Raw genomic sequence first — 21,678 nt, forward strand, 5'->3', positions numbered from 1 at the left:
CCGGCCGTAGAAAGCGAGGGGCTGGCAGTTCTTCAGCAACTCCCACTGCTGTTGGCCACCTCCAAGCCGGTCATCCTGGGTAGCGACTTCAACTGCATCATCGATGCGGCTGGACGATCCAGCAAAGCCGACAGCAAACTAGACGCTATGTCCAGACTCCTGATGGAAACGGTAAAAGACGCCAAGCTGCTCGACGTCTGCAGCAACCCTGCAGACGGCGCGCAGCGTAGATACACATGGTCACGGCCAGACGGGTCCGTCCGCTCCAGGATAGACTTCTTTTTTGTGTCCCGAGCTTTCACGGTCACGTCCACCGACGTAACGCCGGTGTTCTTCTCTGACCACTGCCTCCTACTGGCCGACTGCCACCTGCAGGAAGACCAGGGGGTAGGCAGGGGGACATGGAAGCTAAATGTAAAACTGCTGACCCCTGATAACATCGAGGAACTCGGGAGGGATTACAAAGGTTGGAGAACCGTGAAACCCCTCTTTGAGGCCCCACATCTCTGGTGGGAAGCAATCAATGGTAATATCAAGAGGTTTTTCATCCTCAAGGGCGTTCAAAAGGTAAGAGAGACGAGGGGTCATGTCCAGGCTCCAGAAAAGTATGCAAAATTTGCTCCAGCTGCAGTCGATGGGGGTGGATGTCAAGGAGGATCTCCAAGAGGTGAAGAGCCAGCAAGCCTCGATCTACACCTCGGAGGCCTCCAAGGTTATCTTCCGTTCCAGAGTCCGCTCCGTGGAGCAGGACGAAAAGTGCTCACGCTTCTTCTTCCAAAAGGTGCACAGAGAGACCTCTGTGATCAGCAGCCTGAAGGAAGAAGATGGCTCTGAAAAGTCATCGCAGTCTGACATCCTGAGGATCAGCCAATCCTTTTATGCCGGACTGTATGACCTGAAGCCAACAGATAGCACTGTTTCCCAGACCTTCCTGTCGACTATCACGGAGGTCATAGGCGACAGCGAGCTGGAAAACCTGGACAAACCACTAACTCTGGACGACCTGACAAAGGCCGCCAAGTCCTTCGAGACGAGTAAAACTCCCGGAAGCGACGGCTTACCGGTTGAGTTGTATTCGGCTCTGTGGGACTGGATGGGCCCAGACCTGCTGGAAGTGTACGAGAGTATGCTTCTGGAAGGCAGCATGTCAGAGTCCATGAGGAAAGGCATCATCACCCTCATCTACAAACAGAAGGGGGAAAGGGAAGAAATTCGAAATTGGCGACCCATTTCACTGTTGAATGTGGACTACAAAATTCTAGCAAAGGTCATCGCCAATCGGGTCAGGTCTGCTCTGGAGTCGGTGATCCACCCTGACCAGACCTGTGCTGTACCCGGCAGGAAGATCTCTGATAGCCTCGCGCTACTCAGGGATACGATCGCCTACGTGCAGGACAGGGGGGTGGACACTTGCCTCATCAGCCTTGACCAGGAGAAGGCTTTTGACAGAATATCGCACACCTGCATGATGGATGTGCTCTCCAAAATGGGGTTTGGGGAGGGAATTCGCAATTGGATCAAACTGCTCTACACAAACATCTATAGCGCAGTCTCAATCAATGGGTGGGAATCAGAAAAGTTCCAGATCAGATCTGGAGTCAGGCAGGGCTGCCCTCTCTCCTCTGCCCTTTTTGTGTGCTGCATAGAACCTTTTGCCGAGTCCATCAGGAGGGATCCGGGTATAAGAGGAGTGACGATCCCAGGCAGTGGAGGCATGCAAGTCAAGGCCTCCCTGTACATGGACGACGTTGCCGTCTTCTGCTCGGATCCTGCGTCTGTACGCAGGCTCTTGACCACCTGCGAACAGTTTGAACTGGCCTCTGGAGCCAAGGTAAACCGGGGCAAGAGCGAGGCCATGTTCTTTGGGAACTGGGCCGACCGGTCCTTTGTCCCCTTCACTGTCAGGTCCGATTACCTGAAGGTGCTGGGGATATGGTTCGGAGCTGCTGGGGCGTGCACCAAAAACTGGGAGGAGCGCATAGGAAAGGTAAGACAGAAACTGGGCTGGTGGGAGCAACGCTCCCTCTCCATTGCGGGCAAAACCCTGGTCATCAGGTGTGAGGTACTCTCGGTGCTACTGTACGTGGCGCAGGTCTGGCCCATAACCCGACCCTACGCCACAGCAGTCACCCGGGCCATCTTCAAATTTATCTGGCGATCCAAGATGGACCGTGTCCGAAGGGACACCATGTACAAACCTCTGGAGAAGGGAGGGCGGAACGTACCCAACGCCTCCCTCATCCTGCTGGCCACCTTTGTGTCCAGCTGCATCAAGCTGTGCGTGGACCCCCAGTATGCAAACACCAAGTGTCACTACATACTGAGGTTCTACCTGTCCCCGGTGTTGCGAAGGATGGGCCTGGCCTCATTGCCGCGGAACGCTCCAAGTAGTTGGACCGTACCGTACCACCTGTCCTTCGTGGAAAAGTTTTTGAAGAAAAACACCTTTGACCACAAGGCAATGAAGCAGTGGTCAGCACGTAATGTCCTCGAGGCCCTCAGGGAAAAGGAGACCGTGGAGGACGTTGGATGGTTCCCTGAGCAGACTGCCAGAGTCATCTGGCAGAACACCTCATCACCAGAACTTTCAAACAAGCACCAAGACCTAGCTTGGCTGGTGGTGAGAAGGGCCCTCCCTGTCAGATTCTTCATGCACACCCGAAGGCTCTGCACCAATGCACGCTGCCCTCGGAGTGGCTGTGGGGGAAATGAGACGGTCACACACCTCCTTGTGGAATGTGCCTTTGCAAAGAAGGTCTGGAGAGAGATGCAGTGGTATTTGTCAAGGTTTATCCCAAACAGATCTGTGACACAGGACTCTGTGCTCTACGGACTGTTTCCATGGACACACACCGAGACAAATATCAACTGCTGCTGGAAGGTCATCAACTCGGTAAAAGACGCTCTTTGGTCTGCCCGAAACTTGCTGAACTTCCAGTGCAAAGAATTGTCCTCGACCGAGTGTTGCAGACTGGCACATTCCAAGGTCCAGGACTACGTGCTGAGGGACGCACTCAAGCTTGGGGCAACTGCCGCCAAGGCGCAATGGGGAAAGACCACTGTGTAAAGTCTTTCCAGCAAATGTACACCGAGGGGAGCGTAACAGTGTAAAGCCCCTCGGTCTGGGCAACCAACACTCCAATGTATAAAACAAAGATGACAATGTAAATATTTAAGAAGGAATTGTAATGTAAAGAGTGATATGTGTATGACAATATCAAAATTGAATGAAAGAAAGTCAAGGCAACATGTAACCCTGCCGGAAATGTACAGTCAAGACAATTTGAAATGTTTCTGTCATGCTCATGATAAATTTTTATGAATAAAGTATATTTTTTTGATAAAAAAAAAAAAAAATCTGTTCTTATCAGTTTAATATCTGATATGTCCTCAATCTGGGGACCGAATATTAAATTGTTTTTTAGGACTCGGAGATGGTTCAGGGGCTTGCTCCTTCCGCTCCACGCATCAACCTGGTCTTGCAGTGCTTCCAGGAATGGTGCCCTCTCCCCGCTTTGGGGCGCAAAATGTATAAAAGCAGAAAATGCCGCAAAACCTGACTTCCCCTTTTCTCTCTTGTCCAGTTGTCTCATCCTGACCAATTTAAGGCCTTTCAGGCTCCAAAGCATTGCCAGTTTTTCTGCTGGCGGGAGCTTCGTGCACGAATGTTGCGAGCCGATGGACTTGCGGCAGCCAGGCTCCGTTTTCAGCTGATATGCCACACAGATTTCCTGCTGCTTTTTACAGGCCACTCACCTTCACACTCGGATGCCGACTTGCCTTCTCCTCACTTCAGTTACCACATCCCTTCATCCTGCACAACGGGGAAGTGTGGCGACAGACTGAACGGCATTCTCTTTGGATGTAGGTATACCTTCACGGCGTCTCTTTTCGTTCTCCTGACTCCACGACCAACACGCTAGGGTGGAGCTCAGGGAGACTAGACATTGCCCTCTGTTGGATACCGCCAGTACTTGCTGCTTGCACGGATTGTCCTTTGTTCGGCAAAGGTGGAGATTTCTTCGACTCTCTCCGTTTGGTGTCACTGGCCTTCACAGCGTCTCCATTTCATCTGGTGACGACAGGTGACGGCTTGCCAGACGATGTCTTCCTGTTGTGTTTTACTGGTCCTGCATGCTCAGACTCCACCGTGCTCGGCCAAGCTGGATGTCTCTTGACCAACAGTGAGCGTAGACTAAAAGTTCCAAAGCACAGTCGAGCGCAGCAAGGTGCACCTGAATGTCGGTGGACGAGGAGGACAAGAGCCATTGCCGGAAAATATGGGCCATCGCTTCTCGGCCTTTTGCCTGAGATCAAGTGTAGTCTCATTTGATCGTGGGAAGCTGAGGATCTCGATGACGATCGTGGATTGGAGAACTCGGAGGAATTGAAGTCGTCAAAGAGGAATCGTTTGGAGCTTGGCTGCTATTGGTGGATCGACATACTGGCCTAAATCTCTGGTTTAGGCCTAACGCCGAAACAGTTCAGACCCAACGTACGAGCTATGGATGCAGCTGCATCCCGACCACCAGGCTGGGGAGTGCGAAACACTGTCCGAGTCACAGTGAAGAAAACGGAAGGAGAGTCACCTTTGGATCGGATACTCTTCGTGAAGCGGGTGCTGCTCGAGTGTTGTGGGTTTAAAGCAACAGAAATCTTCTGCTTGCAAAACTTCCCCAAGAATGGCTTCTTTGATGTCACCTTCAAGAGCGGCGCAGCGTGCATCAAATTCTTGAACGTCTTCAAGGAAAAAGGTAACCAGAGTCCCCTGTCGATCCTGACTGCGGAGCCTCTGTTTACGCTACCGGCACAGCGAAATCGGGTTGTTACACTGCACACGTACAACCCCCACGTCCCTGTGTCTGATGTGCTCACGTTCCTCGCCAGGTACGCTGAGCTGAAAAGTGACAGCGTGCAAGTGAAAGACACCTTCGGCATCTGGACAAGTGAGCACCAGGTCAAGGTGACCCTAAGAACGGACAGCAACGGAGCCATCCTGCATACCCCCTCCAATTTCGCTATTGGAGTAAATCGTGGCTACCTCTACTACGTGGGACAGCCACGAGTATGCCACGCCTGTGGCAAAACGGGGCATGTTGCCGCAAACAGCAGTGTGACCTTCTGCAATAACTGCAGGCAGGAGGGACACATGACTAAGGACTGCAAGGAAGACAAGTGCTGCAACCTGTGTGGGGAGGCCGGCCATCTTTACAGGGCCTGCCCGAAACGCGGGGCGACATATGCACAGATCATCAGCAGCGGAGTCAAAAAGGCGACCAGAGAGGAGGTGCATACACCCTCCACCGAAAAAGACACCACGGTTCAGAATGAGGAAAAGCAACAGAAGGGCCCCCAACAAAAAGAAGAGGCCCCAGCACCTCCTGACAACCCAACCCCAGCCCCATCTGATGAGGAACACTCAATGGAAGAGGAAGAGGAGAGGACAAAGAATAAAGAGCCCTGGGAAACCGTGAACAGGGACAAACGAAAGAGAAAACAAAAAAACAAACTGAAGAACCCCCTGAGGGGTAGTGGCAAAAAGCGACACCTCTCAGCCGGCGCACTTAGTGCCGACACCTCATCCGATGAGGGAAAACAGAACAAGAATCGGCCTCAAATAAAGAGGCAAAGCACCAACGTGGAACGGGAGGCACAGACCCCCCCAGACCACCGACCGGGAAGAAAACAAGGTCACAGACCAACCCCCGATAGCAACGAGCAGCAACAACCCAGGTGAAGACCGGCCTGCAACCCCAACACCTACTGACTGCCACGACGAACCCCCGGGCTACACCCCCCCCCCCCCCCCCCAATGCATCTGCATCAAAATCACGGGGCCAGTACGGACCAGAACAGTTTTCTCAGCCCTGCAACTGTGCTAAAGTTTGCGAACACCACCGGCATGTTGGGGAACATTCAACAGCTGGAACAGCCAACTGTATAGACTCTGGACTCTTGAGACGGGTAAATCTATCTTTTATAATGGGTTTAAAAATTGCATCCATAAATGTGCGAAGCATCAAAGATACTTCGCGGTGTGTAGCCACACTCAACTATTTGGCAAATGTAAAAGCTGACCTACTGTTCCTGCAGGAGTGCGGAATTCCGCACCTCAGCAACTACAGGCGCTGGTCGAGCTGGTGGTCCCACGGGCCATCCATCTGGTCAGGAGGAAACGACTGCCGCTCCTCCGGCCTGGGTATTCTGCTGCGGGGAGGCAACTTCACCATCTCCGACGTTAAGGAGGTGGTGGGCGGGCGCCTCCTCGTAGCAGACGTGAAATACAAAAACACCCCTCTCAGACTTATTAATGTGTACGTCCCGGCCGTAGAAAGCGAGGGGCTGGCAGTTCTTCAGCAACTCCCACTGCTGTTGGCCACCTCCAAGCCGGTCATCCTGGGTAGCGACTTCAACTGCATCATCGATGCGGCTGGACGATCCAGCAAAGCCGACAGCAAACTAGACGCTATGTCCAGACTCCTGATGGAAACGGTAAAAGACGCCAAGCTGCTCGACGTCTGCAGCAACCCTGCAGACGGCGCGCAGCGTAGATACACATGGTCACGGCCAGACGGGTCCGTCCGCTCCAGGATAGACTTCTTTTTTGTGTCCCGAGCTTTCACGGTCACGTCCACCGACGTAACGCCGGTGTTCTTCTCTGACCACTGCCTCCTACTGGCCGACTGCCACCTGCAGGAAGACCAGGGGGTAGGCAGGGGGACATGGAAGCTAAATGTAAAACTGCTGACCCCTGATAACATCGAGGAACTCGGGAGGGATTACAAAGGTTGGAGAACCGTGAAACCCCTCTTTGAGGCCCCACATCTCTGGTGGGAAGCAATCAATGGTAATATCAAGAGGTTTTTCATCCTCAAGGGCGTTCAAAAGGTAAGAGAGACGAGGGGTCATGTCCAGGCTCCAGAAAAGTATGCAAAATTTGCTCCAGCTGCAGTCGATGGGGGTGGATGTCAAGGAGGATCTCCAAGAGGTGAAGAGCCAGCAAGCCTCGATCTACACCTCGGAGGCCTCCAAGGTTATCTTCCGTTCCAGAGTCCGCTCCGTGGAGCAGGACGAAAAGTGCTCACGCTTCTTCTTCCAAAAGGTGCACAGAGAGACCTCTGTGATCAGCAGCCTGAAGGAAGAAGATGGCTCTGAAAAGTCATCGCAGTCTGACATCCTGAGGATCAGCCAATCCTTTTATGCCGGACTGTATGACCTGAAGCCAACAGATAGCACTGTTTCCCAGACCTTCCTGTCGACTATCACGGAGGTCATAGGCGACAGCGAGCTGGAAAACCTGGACAAACCACTAACTCTGGACGACCTGACAAAGGCCGCCAAGTCCTTCGAGACGAGTAAAACTCCCGGAAGCGACGGCTTACCGGTTGAGTTGTATTCGGCTCTGTGGGACTGGATGGGCCCAGACCTGCTGGAAGTGTACGAGAGTATGCTTCTGGAAGGCAGCATGTCAGAGTCCATGAGGAAAGGCATCATCACCCTCATCTACAAACAGAAGGGGGAAAGGGAAGAAATTCGAAATTGGCGACCCATTTCACTGTTGAATGTGGACTACAAAATTCTAGCAAAGGTCATCGCCAATCGGGTCAGGTCTGCTCTGGAGTCGGTGATCCACCCTGACCAGACCTGTGCTGTACCCGGCAGGAAGATCTCTGATAGCCTCGCGCTACTCAGGGATACGATCGCCTACGTGCAGGACAGGGGGGTGGACACTTGCCTCATCAGCCTTGACCAGGAGAAGGCTTTTGACAGAATATCGCACACCTGCATGATGGATGTGCTCTCCAAAATGGGGTTTGGGGAGGGAATTCGCAATTGGATCAAACTGCTCTACACAAACATCTATAGCGCAGTCTCAATCAATGGGTGGGAATCAGAAAAGTTCCAGATCAGATCTGGAGTCAGGCAGGGCTGCCCTCTCTCCTCTGCCCTTTTTGTGTGCTGCATAGAACCTTTTGCCGAGTCCATCAGGAGGGATCCGGGTATAAGAGGAGTGACGATCCCAGGCAGTGGAGGCATGCAAGTCAAGGCCTCCCTGTACATGGACGACGTTGCCGTCTTCTGCTCGGATCCTGCGTCTGTACGCAGGCTCTTGACCACCTGCGAACAGTTTGAACTGGCCTCTGGAGCCAAGGTAAACCGGGGCAAGAGCGAGGCCATGTTCTTTGGGAACTGGGCCGACCGGTCCTTTGTCCCCTTCACTGTCAGGTCCGATTACCTGAAGGTGCTGGGGATATGGTTCGGAGCTGCTGGGGCGTGCACCAAAAACTGGGAGGAGCGCATAGGAAAGGTAAGACAGAAACTGGGCTGGTGGGAGCAACGCTCCCTCTCCATTGCGGGCAAAACCCTGGTCATCAGGTGTGAGGTACTCTCGGTGCTACTGTACGTGGCGCAGGTCTGGCCCATAACCCGACCCTACGCCACAGCAGTCACCCGGGCCATCTTCAAATTTATCTGGCGATCCAAGATGGACCGTGTCCGAAGGGACACCATGTACAAACCTCTGGAGAAGGGAGGGCGGAACGTACCCAACGCCTCCCTCATCCTGCTGGCCACCTTTGTGTCCAGCTGCATCAAGCTGTGCGTGGACCCCCAGTATGCAAACACCAAGTGTCACTACATACTGAGGTTCTACCTGTCCCCGGTGTTGCGAAGAATGGGCCTGGCCTCATTGCCGCGGAACGCTCCAAGTAGTTGGACCGTACCGTACCACCTGTCCTTCGTGGAAAAGTTTTTGAAGAAAAACACCTTTGACCACAAGGCAATGAAGCAGTGGTCAGCACGTAATGTCCTCGAGGCCCTCAGGGAAAAGGAGACCGTGGAGGACGTTGGATGGTTCCCTGAGCAGACTGCCAGAGTCATCTGGCAGAACACCTCATCACCAGAACTTTCAAACAAGCACCAAGACCTAGCTTGGCTGGTGGTGAGAAGGGCCCTCCCTGTCAGATTCTTCATGCACACCCGAAGGCTCTGCACCAATGCACGCTGCCCTCGGAGTGGCTGTGGGGGAAATGAGACGGTCACACACCTCCTTGTGGAATGTGCCTTTGCAAAGAAGGTCTGGAGAGAGATGCAGTGGTATTTGTCAAGGTTTATCCCAAACAGATCTGTGACACAGGACTCTGTGCTCTACGGACTGTTTCCATGGACACACACCGAGACAAATATCAACTGCTGCTGGAAGGTCATCAACTCGGTAAAAGACGCTCTTTGGTCTGCCCGAAACTTGCTGAACTTCCAGTGCAAAGAATTGTCCTCGACCGAGTGTTGCAGACTGGCACATTCCAAGGTCCAGGACTACGTGCTGAGGGACGCACTCAAGCTTGGGGCAGCTGCCGCCAAGGCGCAATGGGGAAAGACCACTGTGTAAAGTCTTTCCAGCAAATGTACACCGAGGGGAGCGTAACAGTGTAAAGCCCCTCGGTCTGGGCAACCAACACTCCAATGTATAAAACAAAGATGACAATGTAAATATTTAAGAAGGAATTGTAATGTAAAGAGTGATATGTGTATGACAATATCAAAATTGAATGAAAGAAAGTCAAGGCAACATGTAACCCTGCCGGAAATGTACAGTCAAGACAATTTGAAATGTTTCTGTCATGCTCATGATAAATTTTTATGAATAAAGTATATTTTTTTGATAAAAAAAAAAAAAAAATCTGTTCTTATCAGTTTAATATCTGATATGTCCTCAATCTGGGGACCGAATATTAAATTGTTTTTTAGGACTCGGAGATGGTTCAGGGGCTTGCTCCTTCCGCTCCACGCATCAACCTGGTCTTGCAGTGCTTCCAGGAATGGTGCCCTCTCCCCGCTTTGGGGCGCAAAATGTATAAAAGCAGAAAATGCCGCACAACCTGACTTCCCCTTTTCTCTCTTGTCCAGTTGTCTCATCCTGACCAATTTAAGGCCTTTCAGGCTCCAAAGCATTGCCAGTTTTTCTGCTGGCGGGAGCTTCGTGCACGAATGTTGCGAGCCGATGGACTTGCGGCAGCCAGGCTCCGTTTTCAGCTGATATGCCACACAGATTTCCTGCTGCTTTTTACAGGCCACTCACCTTCACACTCGGATGCCGACTTGCCTTCTCCTCACTTCAGTTACCACATCCCTTCATCCTGCACAACGGGGAAGTGTGGCGACAGACTGAACGGCATTCTCTTTGGATGTAGGTATACCTTCACGGCGTCTCTTTTCGTTCTCCTGACTCCACGACCAACACGCTAGGGTGGAGCTCAGGGAGACTAGACATTGCCCTCTGTTGGATACCGCCAGTACTTGCTGCTTGCACGGATTGTCCTTTGTTCGGCAAAGGTGGAGATTTCTTCGACTCTCTCCGTTTGGTGTCACTGGCCTTCACAGCGTCTCCATTTCATCTGGTGACGACAGGTGACGGCTTGCCAGACGATGTCTTCCTGTTGTGTTTTACTGGTTCTGCATGCTCAGACTCCACCGTGCTCGGCCAAGCTGGATGTCTCTTGACCAACAGTGAGCGTAGACTAAAAGTTCCAAAGCACAGTCGAGCGCAGCAAGGTGCACCTGAATGTCGGTGGACGAGGAGGACAAGAGCCATTGCCGGAAAATATGGGCCATCGCTTCTCGGCCTTTTGGCTAAGATCAAGTGTAGTCTCATTTGATCGAGAGAAGCTGAGGATTTCCATGTCGATCGTGGATTGGACAACTCGGAGGGATTGAAGTCGGCAAAGAGGAAACGTTTGGAGCTTGGCTGCTATTGGTGGATATACATGCTGGCCTAAACCTCGGGTTTAGGCCTAATGCCGATACAGTTTCACACCCAACGTACGGGCTATGGATGCAGCTGCATCCCGACCACCAGGCTGGGGAGTGCGAAACACTGTCCGAGTCACAGTAAAGAAAACGGAGGGAGAGTCACCTTTGGACCGGAAACACTTCGTGAAGAGGGTGCTGCTCGAGTGTTGTGGGTTTAAAGCAACAGAGATCTTCTGCTTGCAAAACCTCCCCAAGAATGGTTTCTTTGATGTCACCTTCAAGAGCGTCGCAGCGTGCATCAAATTCTTGAACGTCTTCAAGGAAAAAGGTAACCAGAGTCCCTTGTCGATCCTGACTGCGGAGCCTCTGTTTACGCTACCGGCACAGCGAAATCGGGTTGTTACACTGCACACGTACAACCCCCACATCCCTGTGTCTGATGTGCTCACGTTCCTCGCCAGGTACGCTCAGATGAAAAGTGACAGCGTGCAAGTGAAAGACACCTTCGGCATCTGGACAAGTGAGCACCAGGTCAAGGTGACTCTAAGAATGGACAGCAACGGAGCCATCCTGCATCCCCCCTCCAATTTCGCTATTGGAGTAAATCGTGGCTACCTCTACTACGTGGGACAGCCACGAGTATGCCACGCCTGTGGCAAAACGGGGCATGTTGCCGCAAACAGCAGTGTGACCTTCTGCAAGAACTGCAGGCAGGAGGGACACATGACTAAGGACTGCAAGGAAGACAAATGCTGCAACCTGTGTGGGGAGGCCGGCCATCTTTACAGGGCCTGCCCGGAACGCGGGGCGACATACGCTGAAATCATCAGCAGCGGAGTTAAAAAGGCGACCAGAGAGGAGGAGCATACACCCTCCACCGAAAAAGACACCACGGTTCAGAATGAGGAAAAGCAACAGAAGGGCCCCCAAGAAAAAGAGGAGGCCCCAGCACCTCCTGACAACCCAACCCCAGCCCCATCTGATGAGGAACACTCAATGGAAGAGGAAGAGGATGGGACAAAGAATAAAGAGCCCTGGGAAACCGTGAACAGGGACAAACGAAAGAGAAAACAAAAAAACAAACTGAAGAACCCCCTGAGGGGTAGTGGCAAAAAGCGACACCTCTCAGCCGGCGCACTCAGTGCCGACACCTCATCCGATGAGGGAAAACAGGACAAGAATCGGCCTCAGATAAAGAGGCAAAGCACCAACGTGGAACGGAAGGCACAGACCCCCCAGACCACCGACCGGGAAGAAAACCAAGTCACAGACCAACCCCCGATAGCAACGAGCAGCAACAACCCAGGTGAAGACCGGTCTGCAACCCCAACACCTACTGACTGCCACGACGAACCCCAGGGCTACACCCCCCACCCCCCAATGCATCTGCATCAAAATCACGGGGCCAGTACGGACCAGAACAGTTTACTCAGCCCTGCAACTGTGCTAAAGTTTGCGAGCACCACCGGCATGCTGGGGAACATTCAACAGCTGGAACAGCCAACTGTATAGACTCTGGACTCTTGAGACTGGTAAATCTATCTTTTTATAATGGGTTTAAAAATTGCATCCATAAATGTGCGAAGCATCAAAGATACTTCGCGGTGTGTAGCCACACTCAACTATTTGGCAAATGTAAAAGCTGACCTACTGTTCCTGCAGGAGTGCGGAATTCCGCACCTCAGCAACTACAGGCGCTGGTCGAGCTGGTGGTCCCACGGGCCATCCATCTGGTCAGGAGGAAACGACTGCCGCTCCTCCGGCCTGGGTATTCTGCTGCGGGGAGGCAACTTCACCATCTCCGACGTTAAGGAGGTGGTGGGCGGGCGCCTCCTCGTAGCAGACGTGAAATACAAAAACAGCCCTCTCAGACTTTTTAATGTGTACGCCCCGGCCGTAAAAAGTGAGCGGCTGGCAGTCCTTCAGCAACTCCCACTGCTGTTGGCCACCTCCAAGCCGGTCATCCTGGGTGGTGACTTCAACTGCATCATCGATGCGGCTGGACGATCCAGCAAAGCCGACAGCAAACTAGACGCTACGTCCAGACTCCTGATGGAAACGGTAAAAGACGCCAAGCTGCTCGACGTCTGCAGCAACCCTGCAGACGGCGCGCAGCGTAGATACACATGGTCACGGCCAGACGGGTCCGTCCGCTCCAGGATAGACTTCTTTTTTGTGTCCCGAGCTTTCTCGGTCAGGTCCACCGACGTAACGCCGGTGTTCTTCTCTGACCACTGCCTCCTACAGGCCGACTGCCACCTGCAGGAAGACCAGGGGGTAGGCAGGGGGACGTGGAAGCTAAATGTGAAACTGCTGACCCCTGAGAACATCGAGGAACTCAGGAGGGATTACAAGGGTTGGAGAACCGTGAAACCCCTCTTTGAGGCCCCACATCTCTGGTGGGAAGCAATCAAGGGGAATATCAAGAGGTTTTTCATCCTCAAGGGCGTTCAAAAGGTGAGAGAGATACGAGGGGTCATGTCCAGGCTCCAGAAAAGTATGCAAAATTTGCTCCAGCTGCAGTCGATGGGGGTGGATGTCAAGGAGGATCTCCAAGAGGTGAAGAGCCAGCAAGCCTCGCGCTACACCTCGGAGGCCTCCAAGGTTATCTTCCGTTCCAGAGTCCGCTCCGTGGAGCAGGACGAAAAGTGCTCACGCTTCTTCTTCCAAAAGGTGCACAGAGAGACCTCTGTGATCAGCAGCCTGAAGGAAGAAGATGGCTCTGAAATGTCATCGCAGTCTGACATCCTGAGGATCAGCCAATCCTTTTATGCCGGACTGTATGACCTGAAGCCAACAGATAGCACTGTTTCCCAGACCTTCCTGTCGACTATCACGGAGGTCATAGGCGACAGCGAGCTGGAAAACCTGGACAAACCACTAACTCTGGACGAGCTGACAAAGGCCGCCAAGTCCTTCGAGACGAGTAAAACTCCCGGAAGCGACGGCTTACCGGTTGAGTTGTATTCGGCTCTGTGGGACTGGATGGGCCCAGACCTGCTGGAAGTGTACGAGAGTATGCTTCTGGAAGGCAGCATGTCAGAATCCATGAGGAAAGGCATCATCACCCTCATCTACAAGCAGAAGGGGGAAAGGGAAGAAATTCGAAATTGGCGACCCATTTCACTGTTGAATGTGGACTACAAAATTCTAGCAAAGGTCATCGCCAATCGGGTCAGGTCTGCTCTGGAGTCGGTGATCCACCCTGACCAGACCTGTGCTGTACCCGGCAGGAAGATCTCTGATAGCCTCGCGCTACTCAGGGATACGATCACCTACGTGCAGGACAGGGGGGTGGACACTTGCCTCATCAGCCTTGACCAGGAAGAGGCTTTTGACAGAATATCGCACACCTACATGATGGATGTGCTCTCCAAAATGGGGTTTGGGGAGGGAATTCGCAATTGGATCAAACTGCTCTACACAAACATCTATAGCGCAGTCTCAATCAATGGGTGGGAATCAGAAAAGTTCCAGATCAGATCTGGAGTCAGGCAGGGCTGCCCTCTCTCCTCTGCCCTTTTTGTGTGCTGCATAGAACCCTTTGCCGAGTCCATCAGGAGGGATCCGGGCATAAGAGGAGTGACGATCCCAGGCAGTAGAGGCATGCAAGTCAAGGCCTCCCTGTACATGGACGACGTTGCCGTCTTCTGCTCGGATCCTGCGTCTGTACGCAGGCTCTTGACCACCTGCGACCAGTTTGAACTGGCCTCTGGAGCCAAGGTAAACCGGGGCAAGAGCGAGGCCATGTTCTTTGGGAACTGGTCCGACCGGTCCTTTGTCCCCTTCACTGTCAGGCCAGATTACCTGAAGGTGCTGGGGATATGGTTCGGAGCTGCTGGGGCGTGCACCAAAAACTGGGAGGAGCGCATAGGAAAGGTAAGACAGAAACTGGGCTGGTGGGAGCAACGCTCCCTCTCCATTGCGGGCAAAACCCTGGTCATCAGGTGTGAGGTACTCTCGGTGCTACTGTACGTGGCGCAGGTCTGGCCCATAACCCGACCCTACGCCACAGCAGTCACCCGGGCCATCTTCAAATTTATCTGGCGATCCAAGATGGACCGTGTCCGAAGGGACACCATGTACAAACCTCTGGAGAAGGGAGGGCGGAACGTACCCAACGCCTCCCTCATCCTGTTGGCCACCTTTGTGTCCAGCTGCATCAAGCTGAGCGTGGACCCCAAGTATGCAAACACCAAGTGTCACTACATACTGAGGTTCTACCTGTCCCCGGTGTTGCGAAGGATGGGCCTGGCCTCATTGCCGCGGAACGCTCCAAGTAGTTGGACCGTACCGTACCACCTGTCCTTTGTGGAAAAGTTTTTGAAGGAAAACACCTTTGACCACGAGGCAATGAAGCAGTGGTCAGCACGTAATGTCCTCGAGGCCCTCAGGGAAAAAGAGACCGTGGAGGACGTTGGATGGTTCCCTGAGCAGACTGCCAGAGTCATCTGGCAGAACGCCTCATCACCAGAACTTTCAAACAAGCACCAAGACCTAGCTTGGCTGGTGGTGAGAAGGGCCCTCCCTGTCAGATTCTTCATGCACACCCGAAGGCTCTGCACCAATGCACGCTGCCCTCGGAGTGGCTGTGGGGGAAATGAGACGGTCACACACCTCCTTGTTGAATGTGCCTTTGCAAAGAAGGTCTGGCGAGAGATGCAGTGGTATTTGTCAAGGTTTATCCCGAGCAGCTCTGTGACACAGGACTCTGTGCTCTACGGACTGTTTCCAGGGACACACACCGAGACAAATATCAACTGCTGCTGGAAGGTCATCAACTCGGTGAAAGACGCTCTTTGGTCTGCCCGAAACTTGCTGATCTTCCAGTGCAAAGAATTGTCCTCGACCGAGTGTTGCAGACTGGCACATTCCAAGGTCCAGGACTATGTGCTGAGGGACGCACTCAAGCTTGGGGCAGCTGCCGCCAAGGCGCAATGGGGAAAGACCACTGTGTAAAGTCTTTCCAGCAAATGTACACCGAGGGCCGGGTAACAGTGTAAACTCCCCGCGGTCTGGGCCACCAGCTGTCCAATGTATAAAAGAAACATGACGATGTTAATATTTAAGAAGGAATTGTAATGTAAAGAGTGATATGTGTATAATAAGTTCAAAATTGAATGGAAGAAAGTCAAGGCAACATGTAACCCTGCCGGAAATGTAGTCAAGACAATTCGAAATGCTCTGTAATGCTCATGATAAATGTTATTAATAAAGTATATTTTTTTGAATAACATTTTTTTTTAAAAATCTGTTCTTATCAGTATAATATCTGATGTGTCCTCTATCTGGGGACCGAATATTAAATTGATTTTTAAGACTCGGAGATCGTGCAGGGGCTTGCTCCTTCCGCTCCACGCATCGACCGGGTCTTGCCATGCTTCAAGGAATGGTGCCTTCACCCCGCTTTGGGGAGCAAAGGTGCGAAGGCAGAAAATGGCGCAAAACCTGCCTTCCCCTTTTCTGTCTTGTCTAGTTATCTCATCCTGACCAATTTAAGGCCTTTCAGGCTCCAAAGCATTGCTAGCTTTTCTGCTGGCAGGAGCTTCGTGCACGAATGTTGCGAGCCGATGGACTCGCGGACTTTCGGCAGCCAGGCTCCGTTTTCAGCTGATATGCGCACAGATTTCCTGCTGCTTTTTACAGGCAAACTCACCCTCACCCTCGGATGCCGACTTACCTTCTCCTCACTTCAGTTACCACATCCCTTCATCCTGCACAACAGAGAAGTGTGGCGACAGACTGAACGGCATCCTGATTTGGATGTAGGTGTACCTTCACGGTGTCTCTTTTCGTTCTCCTGACTCCACGACCAACACGCCTGGGTGGAGCTCAGGGGGACTAGACATTGCCCCCTGTTGGGTTCCGCCAGTACTTGCTGCTTGCACGGATTGCCCTTTGTTCGGCAAAGGTGGAGGTTTCTTCGACTCCCTGCGTTGGGTGTCACTGGGCCTTCACACCGTCTCCTTTCCTTCTGGTTACGATAGTGGAAGGCGTGCTAGACGATTTCTCCCTGTTGTGTTTTTCTGGTTTTGCATGCACAGACTCCACAGTGCTCGGCCAAGCCGGAGATCTCTTTACCAACCATGACCGTAGACTAAACGTTCCAAAGCACAGTCGAGCGCAGCAAGGTGCACCTGAATGTTAGTGGGCGAGGAGGACAAGAGCCATAGCCGGGAAATATGCGCTATCGCTTCTCGGCCTTTTGGCTATGATCAACAGTATATTGGATCAAGAGAAGCTGAGGGTTGTGATGTGGATTGGAGAACACAGAGGGATTTAAGTGGTCAAAGAGGAAACGTTTGGAGGTCGGCTGCTATTGTTGGATCTACATGCTGGGCTAAGCCTCTGGTTTAGGCCTAATGCCGATACAGTTTAGACTCAACGTATGAGCTATGGCTGCAACTGCATCCCGACCACCAGGCTGCGGAGTGCGAAACACTGTCCGAATCACAGCAAAGAAGGCGGAAGGGGAGTCACCTGTAGACCGAAACTTCTTCGTGAAGCGGGTGCTGCTCGAGCGCTGCGGGTTTCAAGCAACAGATATCTTCTGCTTGCAAAACCTCCTCAACAATGGATATTTTGATGTCACCTTCAAGAGTGTTGCAGCGTGCATCAAATTCTTGAACGTGTTCAAAGATAAGGGCAACCAAAGTCCCCTGTTTATCCTGACTGCGGAGCCTCTGTTTACTCTACCGGCACAACGAAATCGGGTTGTTACACTGCACACGTACAAGCCCCACGTCCCCGTGTCTGATGTGCTCAGTTTCCTCGCCAGGTACGCTGAGCTGAAAAGTGACAGCGTGCAACTGATGGACACCTTTGGCATCTGGACAAGTGAGCACCAGATCAAGGTGACTCTGAGAACAGAGGGCGGCGGAACCATCCTGCATCCCCCCTCCAGTTCCGCCATTGGAGAAAATCGTGGCTACCTCTACTACGTGGGACAGCCACGAGTATGCCACACCTGTGGCCAAACGGCGCATGTTGCCGCCAACTGCAATGTCACCTTCTGCAACAACTGCAGGCAGGAGGGACACATGACTAAGGACTGCAAGGAAGACAAGTGCTTCAACCTGTGTGGGGAGGCCGGCCATCTGTACAGGGCCTGCCCGAAACGCGGGGCAACGTACGCACAAATCATCAGCGGCAGAGTCAAAAGGCGACCTGAGAGGAGGTTGATGCCACCTCCATCGACAAAGACACCACGGCACAGAATGTGTAAAAGCACCAGAAGGGCCCTCAACAAAAAGGGGAGGCCACAGCACGCCCTGACAATACAACCCCAACCTCATCTGACGAGGAACATTCAATGGAAGAGGATGGAACGAAGATTCAAGAGGAATAAAAGGTGAACAACATTAAACCAGCTGTACCGCTCCGTGGAAATCTCAGAGACAACCCCAGACAATGAGGCGCTGACATGAACGTGTGTTTAAAAGGTGCGGGATGCAGAATGTGCCGGTGAAAAGGCTGCTGCACCTTTCCTCTGTGTCTGTCAATGAATTAAAGACTCAAATCCCTCTCTGTCTCAAACCTCTGTCAGTGTGGCTGATTCAACTGCTTCAAGGCTGCCGCCTGCTGGTGGTTCACAGCCGCTGCAGGCGCTGCTCTGCGGCCAGAGAGACGTCGGCGGCTGTTTCCCGTCCCGGCCGCCAGAGGGCGTGGGTCACTCTCCCAGAAGCCGATGCTGCTTCCGCTCCTCCCAGTATCACCTCCTGTCCGCAGCCCGGCCCGGCCGCTGCTTGTTGGCGGAACTTCCGGGTCCCGGTGTTGGGCGGGGCATCCGCCATGTTGCCGTGACGTCACCTCTCCACCCACCGGTTATTTCACAGAAAAGAGGAAGAAGCGGCTGCTGGGAAACGGGGGAGTTGACTTAAATTCAGAGCCGCCCCCAGGAAATGAATTAAAATCAAATCAACAGGTCATTTCATAACCCAGTGACGGCCGCGGGACTGCGCATGCGCCGCCGCATCCCCCAGAGTGCGGCCAGAGGAGCCCAGGTTTTAAAAATAAATCAAATTGTCAAAAACAGATCAAAACTGGAATCGAAGCTTCAGAACCGAGAAGGAAGAGGAATTCAGACGGGGGAGGATGCGAGTAATTATAATCATCAGATGCAAATTAAAATTCAAACATGCGCCTGTGCTCATGTGCGGAGGGTTTTCCCCCCCGAGGACAGCGCGCGGGCCTTCATCTCAAAGAACAAAGAACAAAGAAATGTACAGCACAGGAACAGGCCCTTCGGCCCTCCAAGCCCGTGCCGACCATACTGCCCGACTAAACTACAATCTTCTACACTTCCTGGGTCCGTATCCTTCTATTCCCATCCTATTCATATATTTGTCAAGATGCCCCTTAAATGTCCCTATCGTCCCTGCTTCCACTACCTCCTCCGGTAGCGAGTTCCAGGCACCCACTACCCTCTGCGTAAAAAACTTGCCTCGTACATCTACTCTAAACCTTGCCCCTCTCACCTTAAACCTATGCCCCCTAGTAATTGACCCCTCTACCCTGGGGAAAAGCCTCTGACTATCCACTCTGTCTATGCCCCTCATAATTTTGTATCCCTCTATCAGGTCGCCCCTCAACCTCCTTCGTTCCAGTGAGAACAAACCGAGTTTATTCAATCGCTCCTCATAGCTTATGCCCTCCAAACCAGGCAACATTCTGGTAAATCTCTTCTGCACCCTCTCTAAAGCCTCCACATCCTTCTGGTAGTGTGGCGACCAGAATTGAACACTATACTCCAAGTGTGGCCTAACTAAGGTTCTATACAGTGAAGCCGTTTCCCCTGGCAACTCAAGATTGCCGCCGGCCGTCTCCCCAGCAACTCAAAATGGCGCCGGCCGTCACACCGAGCAGCTCAAGATGGCCGCCATCCTCAGGCTGTGGTTGTGGCGCAGGCGCAGTGGCGACTCCTGCAGCCCATTGTCCAGATTGGATGGAGCAGGAGATGGACAACAATTCCCTAAGGCAGAGACTGGCCAATGGCAGCATCTTTATTGACAAAACCAGTTCACATTGACTGAGCTTCAGCTCAATCTCAACGATGGCCGTTGACCAGCTCTACATTGAAACCACCGCGCCATCCACGGTGAAAAGTCCTTCTTACAAAGTAGACGTCTATCCTGAGATTGGACATTGCCCGTGACCCACTATATAACAGAAATTCCAAACTCAAATCACACGCAATGTGACAAAGGGCCACCCAGGCACAACACCAGAGTTTGGTTTGACCAACACCAATGTGTGTTTGATTCTGGTGGCACGCACTCCGACCTGGTGTGGGATCATTCTGAGGCATAGAGACATCAGGATAACATCAGACGAAACATTGTGCCTTTTAATCTCTCTCCCTCTGACAGTCCCCGAGCAGGTACAACACGGCCATTAGACAGCCGTTCAGGTTGGGTGGATTGGCCATGAAAAACTGCCCGTTAATGTCCAAGTGTGTGCAGGTTAGGTTACTGGGTTATTGGGGTCAAGGGGGTGGGCGGGGGAGTGGAACTCGGTACAGTACACTTTCGGAGGGTTGGCGTAGACTCAATGGGCCAAATGGCTTCCTTCTGTAATTGGAGTCATAAAATCATACAGCACAGAAAGGGCCATTCGGCCCATTGCGCTTGTGCGGGTCATAAATGAACAACTAGCCATTCTAATGCCGTTTTCCAGGACTTGGCCCATAGCCTTCTATGCCGTGTAGGAATTCCATGTGATTCCATAAAATGTGCTCTTGATATCCATGATGGATTCTACTTCCACTTCAATGTCAGGCAGTGCATTCAGGACAATAGTCACTGACTACATTAATACAATTCCTCAGTCACCTCTGTCGCAAAACCATCGACAACCGCTTCATCAGTGACCTTCCCTCCATCATAAGATCGCTGATAATTGCACAATCTTCAGCACCATACACAACTCCTCAGACAATGAAATGGAAAATGTGATCATACGAAGCAGGTCAGGCAGCATCTATGGAGATGCAAACAAATTACTTGAGTTATATGACACAGGAGTGCATCAGAAGCTCAGCAGATTGATTCTTGGGAGGGAAGATTGTCCCCTTGGAGAGATTGGGTTGACAGCACTTGCATTCACTAGAATTGAGAAGAATGGGAGGGAATCGAATTGAACCGTATAAAAAACTGACAGTGCTGGAGAGGCTGGATGCAGGGATGTTCGTTATTCTGGTTGGGGGCTGGGGAAGAAGAAGGTGTCACTGCAAATTGTTTCCATTCAAATAGTCACCCAATGCCCTCTTGAGTGCCTCGATTCAAACCTTCCACCAATGTGCCAAGGGCAGCATGGTAGCCTTGTGGATAGCACAATTGCTTCACAGCTCCAGGGTCCCAGGTTCGATTCCAGCTTGGGTCCCTGTCTGTGCGGAGTCTGCACATCCTCCCTGTGTGTGCGTGGGTTTCCTCCGGGTGCTCCGGTTTCCTCACAGTCCAAAGATGTGCAGGTTAGGTGGATTGGCCATGATAAATTGCCCTTAGTGTCCAAAATTGCCCTTAGTGTTGGGTGGGGTTACTGGGTTATGGGGATAGGGTGGTGGTGTTGACCTTGGGTAGGGTGCTCTTTCCAAGAGCCGGTGCACACTCGATGGGCCGAATGGCCTCCTTCTACACTGTAAATTCTACGAAAGCAAATTATTTTACTCCCATCATTCAAAGCTGATCCATTGTCCATCAAAAAAATCAATTGCTTCAATAAATGTACGGAAATATGATATCCTTTTGCGCTATTCATGACCATATTGTTGTGGGCGAGGCGTTTTTAGAACCCGAAAATCTATCATGGAGTTCAACCAACCTCTCCCTTTAATGGATTTGTTGCTTTTCCTAGCACACGGCTTTTTCCCGAGGTGTAGGATTGCAATTATGGATACGTGGGTTTTTAAACACAAAACACTTTTATTCCATG

The 21,678-nt window shown here is 52.2% G+C and overlaps 1 non-coding gene and 2 pseudogenes across 1 annotated transcript; all 3 read left to right on the top strand.

Moving 5' to 3' along the window:
• The first annotated feature begins 3,329 nt into the window (after positions 1–3,329).
• On the top strand, positions 3,330–3,510 carry LOC140397156 (U2 spliceosomal RNA; annotated as a pseudogene).
• Positions 3,511–9,650: 6,140 nt separating this feature from the next.
• LOC140397151 (U2 spliceosomal RNA) lies at positions 9,651–9,832 on the top strand. The gene has a single exon (XR_011936728.1). It is a non-coding gene; the product is annotated as a U2 spliceosomal RNA (small nuclear RNA).
• Positions 9,833–15,979: 6,147 nt separating this feature from the next.
• Positions 15,980–16,152, top strand: LOC140397388 (U2 spliceosomal RNA; annotated as a pseudogene).
• Positions 16,153–21,678: the final 5,526 nt, after the last annotated feature.

This window comes from Scyliorhinus torazame, chromosome 20 (assembly GCF_047496885.1).
Source record: "Scyliorhinus torazame isolate Kashiwa2021f chromosome 20, sScyTor2.1, whole genome shotgun sequence".
NCBI classification, from domain to species: Eukaryota; Metazoa; Chordata; class Chondrichthyes; order Carcharhiniformes; family Scyliorhinidae; genus Scyliorhinus; species Scyliorhinus torazame.